Source organism: Haliotis cracherodii, unplaced genomic scaffold (genome assembly GCF_022045235.1).
Source record: "Haliotis cracherodii isolate W230 unplaced genomic scaffold, xgHalCrac1.p SCAF_13, whole genome shotgun sequence".
NCBI lineage: Eukaryota > Metazoa > Mollusca > Gastropoda > Lepetellida > Haliotidae > Haliotis > Haliotis cracherodii.
Genome location: NW_027266268.1, coordinates 34672361 through 34683178, shown reverse-complemented (window position 1 = coordinate 34683178; position 10818 = coordinate 34672361). Strand labels below are relative to the sequence as shown.

The 10818-nt window shown below is 41.3% G+C and overlaps 3 pseudogenes; 1 reads left to right on the top strand and 2 right to left on the bottom strand.

Moving 5' to 3' along the window:
* The first annotated feature begins 240 nt into the window (after positions 1–240).
* LOC139459237 (uncharacterized) lies at positions 241–1264 on the top strand (annotated as a pseudogene).
* Positions 1265–2918: 1654 nt separating this feature from the next.
* Positions 2919–6800, bottom strand: LOC139459236 (BTB/POZ domain-containing protein 6-like; annotated as a pseudogene).
* Positions 6801–9339: 2539 nt separating this feature from the next.
* On the bottom strand, positions 9340–10818 carry LOC139459234 (BTB/POZ domain-containing protein 6-like; annotated as a pseudogene).

Genomic DNA, 10818 nt, shown 5'->3' with positions numbered 1-10818 from the left:
TTCAAAAACAATCAAATTTGTTCTGAGTAACAAGGCTTCTGCAACTATGGTTGAACCTATGTGGCCCTCTATCATTTTGGCCTGTCTTGTTTGATGGTGACAAACCAAGATATTTTATTGCAGATATACTACAACTAAAAGACAGCACCACTGTTGAAGGTGGAAGTAAAGCTTCTGTGTTTGATTCATTTAACCTTCTGGCCATTAGAATTAATTCAATTTGATGTTAATATTGCAGATATGTTTGATCTGGGCCTCTCGAAGGAGAAAGATTCCTTCGTTCATAAGGATTGGATCAGTTTGGCAGGAAAAATGCCAGATATAGTGTCAAGATCAAAAGCACCTGCCACTGTCAATAATTACAAGAGAGCCTATATTCTATGGAAACATTGAGTTCACATTTTCTAGAGGTGCCTTGTTTACCAGCAAAATCTTTTCATGTTGGTTTATATCTCACCCCTCTTCTCCAAGGAGGTAAGAAATCACATTCTGTTGTTGCAGCAATCTATGGTATAAGTTGGGCACATCAAGTAGAAGGTTCAATAGATCCATGTCAGTCTGATCTCATAAAAATATCAGAGAAGCAGAAGCAGAAATTATAGTTATCCCGTCCAAAAGAAAGAGCCAATTGATAAGGATATGCTGAAGAAATGTTTGTGTTTTTGGAAAGGAAGGTTGTTCCCTGTTAAATTTAAGATTTCTGCCTATGTTTATTCTCTCGTATAGAGGCTTTTTCAGATCTTCTGAAGTTGTACATATAAAACGTTCAGACCTATGTTTTCATGATGGATTTTTCATATTTCCATTGAAAAATGAAGACAGATGAGTACAGAGATGGTAGATATATATATATATATTGATTTCGGCCTCCGGGTCGAAACTTTGTCCTGTGAATATTTTGGGTCGATATTTGACAGCTGCAAATATTAAGCAGGATTCTGAGGAGCATATATTTCGTCAAATTAGTTGGGAAAAAGGCTAGGCAAAAAGTTAGGCAGTTATAAACTGAAGGGAGAAAAGCCTTTTTCATATACTCGAGCAACAGCAATTTGTCTTGAAAAGTTTAAATGTATTGGTGAAGATGTTTTAAAATAACGGATTACACAGTTTTTTCGAAGGGGGAACAACAGCCGCCGCCAACGCCGTGGTACCCGAAAGGCTGTTCAAGAGACACGTCCGCTGGGCCTCTGACAAAGCAAAAGACGGTTATGTCAAAGACAATCTAACAGAATTATTAAAGGTGTCATCTTTGTTGGGTTTGTAAAAGTCGGTATCAAACATGTTTACATTTACCCCTTCTTTTAATTTCGAGCTGCGGAAGGCATATCCCTTGAGATGCCTATGTTGTACATAACAAAATTGTACAAAATTATGTTCTTTAGAGAAGCGAATAAGAACATAAATTAATTCATTATGGGTTAAATACGGTGAGAGTTTGCCTGCCGCAGCTAGGTACATTGCGCGTGAATGTGGTGTCACGAGGTCACGTGAGGAAGGTGACGTGTAGTGTTCACTGACAGTGTTGAACAATTCGAGGCCTTCGCATTACACAGGCGAGCAGATTTTACATCTTGCTAAATATAGTCTCAAGAATTTGAGCTCACAAAGCGTTAGAGTCTTTAGCTGATGGGCAGAGTTGAGACGTTGGGCAAAGTTGAGCCGTGTGGCAAATCCTTTTATCTGAGTGATACGATGGGTTAGGTGATATGAGAAGTTGCTTGACACATTACAGTTAGGATCCAAAACTGAGCCATGGAAAACGGACGAAAAAGCAGTCACCGATGAAGATACATTTAAGATAAGTATATCATGGTTATAATTTGAAACATTTCTGAATAATAACAACAACAAAATGTCCACGTTGTATCACGTTTTTTCTGGTCATAATTTAAGTTTGGAATTGTATACATAGGAGTTTGACGAGTGTATTTATTTGTGATTGTTAATGGACCTTCTCGCTTGTCAGCTGGGGTAGGCATAACCCTTGAGATGCGTATGTTGTATGTGGTCAATATTTTATGTTCGTTTGAGCGAAGCGTATTAAAACATAATAAATGAATCTGTAGCTTATATATACAATGTTGGTCTAATTGTATCATTATCATCAGTTGCAACTACATACAATGACATACAATACGTATTAGTTGATGAAGTCAATTGTAACAACGTCTTGGTGCTGAAGGTATGTCATCAAGATGGCCCTTCCTCATTGCGGAAAGGCAACACGTCTGACATTCTGAAGACTGAGGTATGGGGCCACATTTAGTTTTTCAGCTTTAATCGCTTATATACATGTATAGAAAATGGTCTAATTCTACCATTAGCCTTAGTTGCAACTGTATACATTGACATACAATCAGTATTAGTTTATTCATTCAATTAAGACAACAACTTGGTAACAAAGTTATGTTTTTGAGCTGGCCCTTGCTCTAAGGTAAGGCAACAGTAACTGTTTATGAAGAACTAATTCATGTTTTAAGCTAATGAACAATAAATACATGTACATGCTTGTACGCTGATAGAAACTATGTTGCAAAGTATTTTCTGGTGGTAATGTGGTCATCACACACACACACACACACACACACACACAAAAAAAAAAAAAAAAAAAAAACCCACAAAAACACAAAAAACATACACACACACACATATAATGTTATGATCTTAGCAACCTGTTTCTCCTGGAAGGTACGTCCGTGTAATGCAGACTCGGAAATGGAACTTAATTACAGACGTGGTATGACATATAAAAAAAGATTAAGCATCAAATGCCAAATATATGTACCATTCTTGCGGTGCTGACTGTAATTAGTACCTGTTTATATTACAGGCGTACACAGACGGAAGAGTTGGCAGGAGAGTTGTCCCACAGTCGCCTTTTGGTAAATACACTACAGGGTAACAAGATACGTACACTACTACTCAAAGAAAAAACCTGTAAGGAATCCATAGTCTAGGCTGTTCTTAGCATGACTCTCCTTACAGTGCTCCAGTGTCCACACAACACCTGATGTTTCATGTGTCATCAAAGGCTGCTTGTTCATTGTACACGTATATACACAATGTTTATTGCCCTTCCTAGTGACTTGATTTGTATCTTCTTTCCTTTGCTAACAAACAGAGGTGAAGGAAACATCACCACATTTGAGAGTTGTCCCTCTGTAACATCCACGTCCTGGTGATGCTTCAGCAGGGTTTTGTCATCACTGTCAGTAACAACTATGTCTACAGACACCTTGTCCGCCAGCTTCCCAGCATACATGCTCAGCCCGGTCAGGTGAACACTGGCATCACAGGATATATACAACGCATCACAGCGACGGCTATGAAAGAAGTTGGTCTGGCGATACTGTTGGTCAGGAGATAAGCGAGACAAGTTATAGACAGGAGATTTCCGAGATACGTCACAGAACGGTCGTATATCCAGGTCGCTTATGGCGTATTTTCGAAATAACATTATGATATGGGTATCACTTAAAATGCCCTCATTGCAGACAGTTGTGGCAAATTTCACCACTGACATAGATGGAAAGCAAATGAGAAACACACATTCTCCCAGAACTTCTCTTTTCTCTTCTGGAGTTACCTCCCTTCCCTGACGTCGACATTCAGCTTCCGCCCACGACATCAAAGATCGGAAGATGCAAATCTCGTCAACCCTCATGTCATCTGCCTTCAGGATAAGCTTTAGACATTCCTTGCTTAGCTCGCGGAAACCCTCGCTAGCAACACTCACCTCGGCATTGGATTTGATTACTTTAAGAGTTCTTTCTTTAAGGTCTTCTTTATCAAACAGGTCTGCTTGTTGTAGAAATAAACATGCGTTGCGACAAAGATTGTAAGCAAAACTCCTCACATTGCTTTTCCTGTCCTGTTATGTTGTATTTCCTAGCAGCGTACATCAGACCAAGGACAGTGTTTGGAGTTAACTCCACCTCCCCCGTGTATAGATACCTGATGATGAAATATTATGATGTTTTATACAGAATCTCACCCGGGTGGTATCAATGTATGCTCAGAGGCGTGCGTGCGTGCGTGCGTGCCTGCGTACATACATTCCTTTGTTCGTGCCAGAACCATTCATCAAAATTGTCTTTTGTGTTATACTACTTCTACTGTTTATTTTAAATGTGTTATGTAAATTTCTCTACTAACCTTAGGAAGGTCTTGAAGTTGTCTGTCTGTATACCAGGAATCAGTGCTTGGCCCGTCTCGGGGATCGATCCACAGAACATCGCGTGAAACACGCAACTGCGGCTGACTAAAATGAACTTGTGAGCCTGGATTGTCTCCCTTTGATCTCCAACTAGGAAGGCCACATCAGCCAACAACAAACTGTCCAACATGTGCAGGTTGGTTTCAGGGAAGGACTTCCCACTTTGCCAATTGTCAACATCAGTTGCCATGATGTGGCCTAAGAAACAAAATGAAACACTCTATATTCCCACGGAGGAAACCTGAAAAGTTTAAATTGAACTGAAAACGTTTTTAATTTCTACAAACCTTCATACTGGGTGGCCAAATGATGGAGTCGCAACACGGGCCAGGGTGAAGATCGCGGGCTGGACTCCCGAATTTGTCCTCATCGTTATCCTTGGTTTGACACCACCATGCACTTATATTTCACAAACACAGAATCGACCTAATCCAAACTGGGCTTCCAACCAAACTAAGATGTCAGTCGTAACACCCACACGTAGATGTCACTTCCTCACTCCACCCACAGTAAGATGTCACTCACTCAACCCACGCTAAGATGTCACTCACTCACTCCACCTATGCTAAGATATCACTCACTCATTTCACTCACGCTAACATGTCACTCACTCCACCCACACTAAATGTCACTCACTTACTCTACCCACACTAAGATATCACTCACTTACTCCACCCACACTAAGATGTCACTCACTTACTCAACCAACACTAAGATATCACTCACTCATTTCACTCACGCTAAGATGTCGCTTACTCACTTCACCTACGCTAAGATGTCACAGACAGACTCACTCCACTAACAATACGATGTAACTCACTCCACCCACACTTAGATGTCACTCACTCAACCCACATTAAGATGTCACTCACTCATTCCACCCACGCTAAGATGTCACTCACTCCACCCACACTTAGATGTCACTCACTCATTCCACCCACGCTAAGATGTCACTCACTCCACCCACACTTAGATGTCACTCACTCATTCCACCCACGCTAAGATGTCACTCACTCCACCCACACTTAGATGTCACTCACTCATTCCACCCACGCTAAGATGTCACTCACTCCACCCACACTTAGATGTCACTCACTCATTCCACCCACGCTAAGATGTCACTCACTCCACCCACACTAAGATGTCACTCACTCATTCCACCCACACTAAGATATCACTCACTCCACCCACACTTAGATGTCACTCACTCATTCCACCCACGCTAAGATGTCACTCACTCCACCCACACTAAGATATCACTCACTCCACCCACACTTAGATGTCACTCACTCATTCCACCCACGCTAAGATGTCACTCACTCCACCCACACTTAGATGTCACTCACTCATTCCACCCACACTAAGATATCACTCACTCCACCCACACTTAGATGTCACTCACTCATTCCACCCACGCTGAGATGTCACTCACTCCACCCACACTAAGATATTCACTCCACCCACACTAACATGTCAATCACTCACTCTTATTATTACAGTCCATAATGAATCAGCTGTTGCTAAGATACATATCACTGGCCCATTATGTTACTTCCATTTAGAATGAGTAAATAGGTTTATGCTTACATTGTAATTCAAACTTTAAGGAAAGTTCATCGAAGCTAACATATTTTCTTAATTTCCGCTTTCTGGAAAACGATTAGCACGTATCTTGTAACACCTCCCTATACAGAAGACCTCACTGAATCTAAATGTGGCTACGTTCCAAGCAAACGTGTGAAAGAATATGGTGTTCAAGCTATGTGACTTTGCGTGTCGTCGTACCCCGACAGCGTGGATCGTTGCTCACAAGATCAATCAGAGCATTATCTGGTCCCGTGTCATTATTTACAGGCTGTCGTCATATGTTTTTAATATTGCTGAGCACAATACTGAACAACAAAAACAAACGATGACTGTCATCGCCTGTTACGATCAAGCTCTTTCCCAGCGGGTGACACCTTCGTTGCACGCCAAGTAAAATCGTTCACCAGTTTGGAAGCGGCTGTGACAAGAATCTTGAAATTGGCCCTCTTGTGTATGGCTGTTAATATGGGAATTCTATACCATAATTAATTTTGAAAAGGTTTAGCACTCCCCCTTACATTCTTACCACACCAATAACATGATAGTGGAAATGAAATAGAAATTCAAATTGACGAAAAAAGAATAGTATTTAGCTGGGGAAGAGTATTCGACGTCATCACTATTGTCAGTAGCGAGTTCAACTCCATGCATGGTTGTCCCGTGTCCCAGTGGTGAGCTGTAACTAGTGGCAGCGACAGCACACACGAGTTTTGAGAGCTCCGCTGTTGCTGTGGGGCGAATAGCAAAGGGAGATAATCAGGGACAGACATTAGGACTTCAAGTTTCGATTTGCCACTGCGTTCATCAGTACCAACTGGCTAAAAGTGACCTGTGACCTAAATGAGCTGCATCTAGGTGAACGCAAGTATGTACATGTCCCTGGAATATTTCACTATATACAATCATTGATGTAAATATACGCCAGATTTCTTTACCTGTATGTGTAACACCTCAAGACAACACCCCGTCTTGCTTCCTGGTTGAAGTCACGTGACATCTACAGTCTCACCGAAATACAAAGGCTGTCGATGTCACGCTGGTGGTATCCTAAACGGCACCTACTCAAGACACCAATTTGGCATTTAGCCACGGAAAGTTTTTACTGAATCAGACACCAGCAAGGACACGCGTGGTGGACAAGACTTTGTCCTGGCCAAGTCGGACCGAACGCTTGATATTCCCATCTGATTGTGAGAAGTGAAAAAAAAATGAAATGGGTTTCTTTAACTTCCTTGCTTATATGAGCATAATGCCGTTTATTATGTCATTTTAATTTCGTATATAGTTAGATTAATCTTTGTCGGATAGATTGAATTGTGTATCACTGTAGTTGAAAGTATTTGATACGTTTAAAATCCTATTTCGTTTTACGATTCTTCTTTTTCATGTTACCTAGCTCAGCTCTCTCACCGACCGCTCGACTTCCTGATTTCTTAGCGTTTTAGTCGCAGTAACTAAATTACGTTTCACGTTTGTGGTTTGTGATTGTTGATTAATGTTATGTGTATATCCTGAATCAATAATATGTACGTATTGTCGTCGATAATGGAGTAATTAGCCAATATTAACGTCTTGCCCCGGTCCGACTTTTAGGCAGCCACCATACCTTTGTTACCCAAACCTACACCCAAACGTCGCTCCAAATTATAACAAGCGGAGATTGCTGTAGGGCATCAAGTGTTCCCCGCCATATACAGTATTCATCTTACATTAAGATGCATGTCACTGTGACGTTGGAGCAAGAGATCTGAGATGATTTGTCGGTTCCTGGAGGAATACGACAGACACTGAAATGTGTATGGTGTAGACAATTAAAGGCCTTTGGCTTGTACTGCAAGGGCCGTACAGTGTGTGTTTGTTATTTGTGTCTATTTTGTGGGTGGGGAAGAGAATTTACTGTCTGCCAATTACAAACAAGTTCCACAAAAATAGATTAAAAGTTCTGAGGCTGATTAACGGTATGTTATATTGTTCGGTAATGATGTTAACCCTTTTTGATGGTTCATTGCGGTGCTTATCATCTTAGAAGTGTTTGGACAGTGCAATTCACGTGCAGAGATTCAAGTTAGAGGGCAGGTCTAGTCAAGGCAATATATCGCTGAATGCACAACTCTTTAGTTCTCTTTAATCTATATGAATCCGGAGCTCAATATACACAATATTCGTCTGATTCAATCATTGGCCTTAGCTACTCCTACATACACTGACATGCAATCAGGGACGGTCGGGTAGCCTACTGGTTAAAACGTTCGCTCATCACGCCGAAGACCCGGGTTCGATTCCCGACATGTCGACATTGTGTGAAGCCCATTTCTGGTGTCCCCGCCGTGATATTGCTTTAATATTGCTAAAAGGGACGTAAAACCATACTCACTCACTCACTCACTAACTCACATGCAATCAGTATGTTACGAGTGACACAGTGTCTCAAGTGACAAAAGGAAAGACCCAACTCAGTTTCACTATTAAGAACATGTAACTATTACCAAAACATACAATTACTCAATATTTACACAATTGACAAATATAATCTGGCAAACTAACATATATGTGCAAAGCAAATAGGTAAATACTCAACTCCTCCAATCGGACACATTCCGGATCCTGGTCACAAACGTATTCCAACACAGTGGCCTAGCTAATCAATCACATGTCAACCTTTGGTCCACCTTTACTGTAAGCTCAATGACCTGTTTGGTTACAATACATAGTTGCTCTTTGTTTTATATAAATAATGCTCAAAAACAAGTATGAGTTTATGCTTTCAACTGAAACAACTTCTTGCTACTGAAGGTATGTCATCAAGCTGTTGATACTATTGTCATCAACGTAAAAGTGATGGAGCACTATACACAACATGTTATGATCTTAGCAACCTGTTTCTCCCAGTAGGTACGTACGTAGTTTTGCCTCATTTTGACTCGTGTGGATAAGAATTAAGCATCAATGGTCAAATATATGTACCATTCATGTGCTGCTGTCCGTGTTTACATTACTAACGTACACAGACGGAGGATTTGGAAGAGTTGTCTCAACGCTACACGTTGTAGAAAACCTTAGTAAGGAATCCATATTCTAGGCTTTTGTCTGAAGTACTCTCCTTACAGTGCTCCAGTGTCCACACAACACCAGACCATTCATGGGTCTTTCAACGTACACGTATATACATCATGTTTACTGCCCTTCCGAGTTACTTTGATTGGTTTATTCTCCCTGTAGTGTTTCATTGCGCGATAAACAACGCCCAGGAGTAGCTTATCTCCATATTGGGGCGGTCGGGTAGCCTAGTGGTTAAAGTGTTCGCTCGTCCCGCCGAAGACCCGGGTTCGAATCCCGACATGGGTACAATGTGTGAAGCCCATTTCTGGTGTCTTCGCCGTGATATTGCTAGAATATTGTTAAAAGCGGCGTAAAACCACACTCACTCACTCACTTTTTCCATATTACATTACTGGTGTACAAAGACAGTTGGTAGGAATGTTGTCCCTCAGTCACCCGAACCTCTTGATACGGATCAGAGTAAGAGAGTGAATACACTACGCTTCGTAGAAAACCCCATAGATGAATCCATATTCTAGGCTGTTATTAGAAGTACTCTGCTTACAGTGTTCCAGTGTCCACACAACACCTGATGTTTTATGTGTCATCAAAGGCTGTTTGTTCATTATACACATATATTAATCATGTTTATTGCCCTCCCTAGTGACTTTGATTTTTATCTTCTTTCCTTTGATAACAGACAGAAGTGAAGGAAACATCACCACGTCTAAAAGTTGTCCCTCTGTCACATCCAGGTCCTGGTGGTGCTTCAGCAGGGTTCTAATATCACTGTCAGTAACAACTATGTCTACAGACACCTTGTCCGCCAGCTTCCCAGCATACGCGCTCAGCCCGGTCAGGTGAACGCTGGCATCACAGGATATATACAACGCATCACGTAGACATTTACTCTGTTTTAAAGGGAACTTTGACAGGAGATTTCCGAGATTTGTCACAGAACGGCCGTATATCCAGGTCACCTATAGAGTATTTTCGAAATAACATTATGATATGGTTATCACTTAAAATACCTTTATTGCAGACAGTTGTAGCAAATTTCACCTCTGGAATATCTGGAAAGCGAATGAGAAACAAACACTCTCCCAACACTTGTCTTTTTTCTTCGGGAGTTACCGCCCTTCCCTGACGTCTACATTCAGCTTCCGCCCACGACATCACAGATCGGAAGATGCAAATCTCGTCAACCCTCATGTCATCTGCCTTCAGGATCAGCTTTAGACATTCCTTGCTTAGCTCGGGGAATCCTTCGCTAGCAACACTCACCTCGGCATTGGATTTAATGACTTCAAGAGCTCTTTCTTTCAGGTCTTCCTTATCAAACAGGTCTGCTTGCTGAAGGAATACACATGCGTTGCTAGGCGACAAAGATTGTAAGCAGAACTCCTTACATTGCTTTTCCAGTCCTATTATGTTGTATTTCCTAGCAGCGTACATCAGACCAAGGACAGTGTTTGGAGTTAACTCCACCTCCCCCGTGTAGAGGTACCTGGTGATGAAATGCTAATATTATATTAAAAAATCTCACCCGGATGTATTTTATGATAATATCATATGACCAGGTATTACACGCTGTTACTGGTTGGTACAGAAACTATGGTATATCAGTGTACAAGTACCTGAACATATCGGAACGACTGAATGATGTAATTACAAGTCAGAACGCAGATTTAGTTATACATTTGTTATCTGAACATCTCAACTAACCTCAAAAAGGTCTTGAAGTTGTCTGTCTGTATATCAGGAATCAGTACTTGGCCCGTCTTGGGGATCGATCCACAGAACATCGCGTAAAACACGCAGCTACGGCTGGCTAAAATACACTTGTGAGCCTGGATTGTCTCCCTTTGATCTCCAACGAGGAAGGTCACATCAGCCAACAACAAACTGTCCAACATGTGCAGGTTGGTTTCCGGGAAGGACTTCCCACTTTGCCAATTTTTAACATCAGTTGCCAT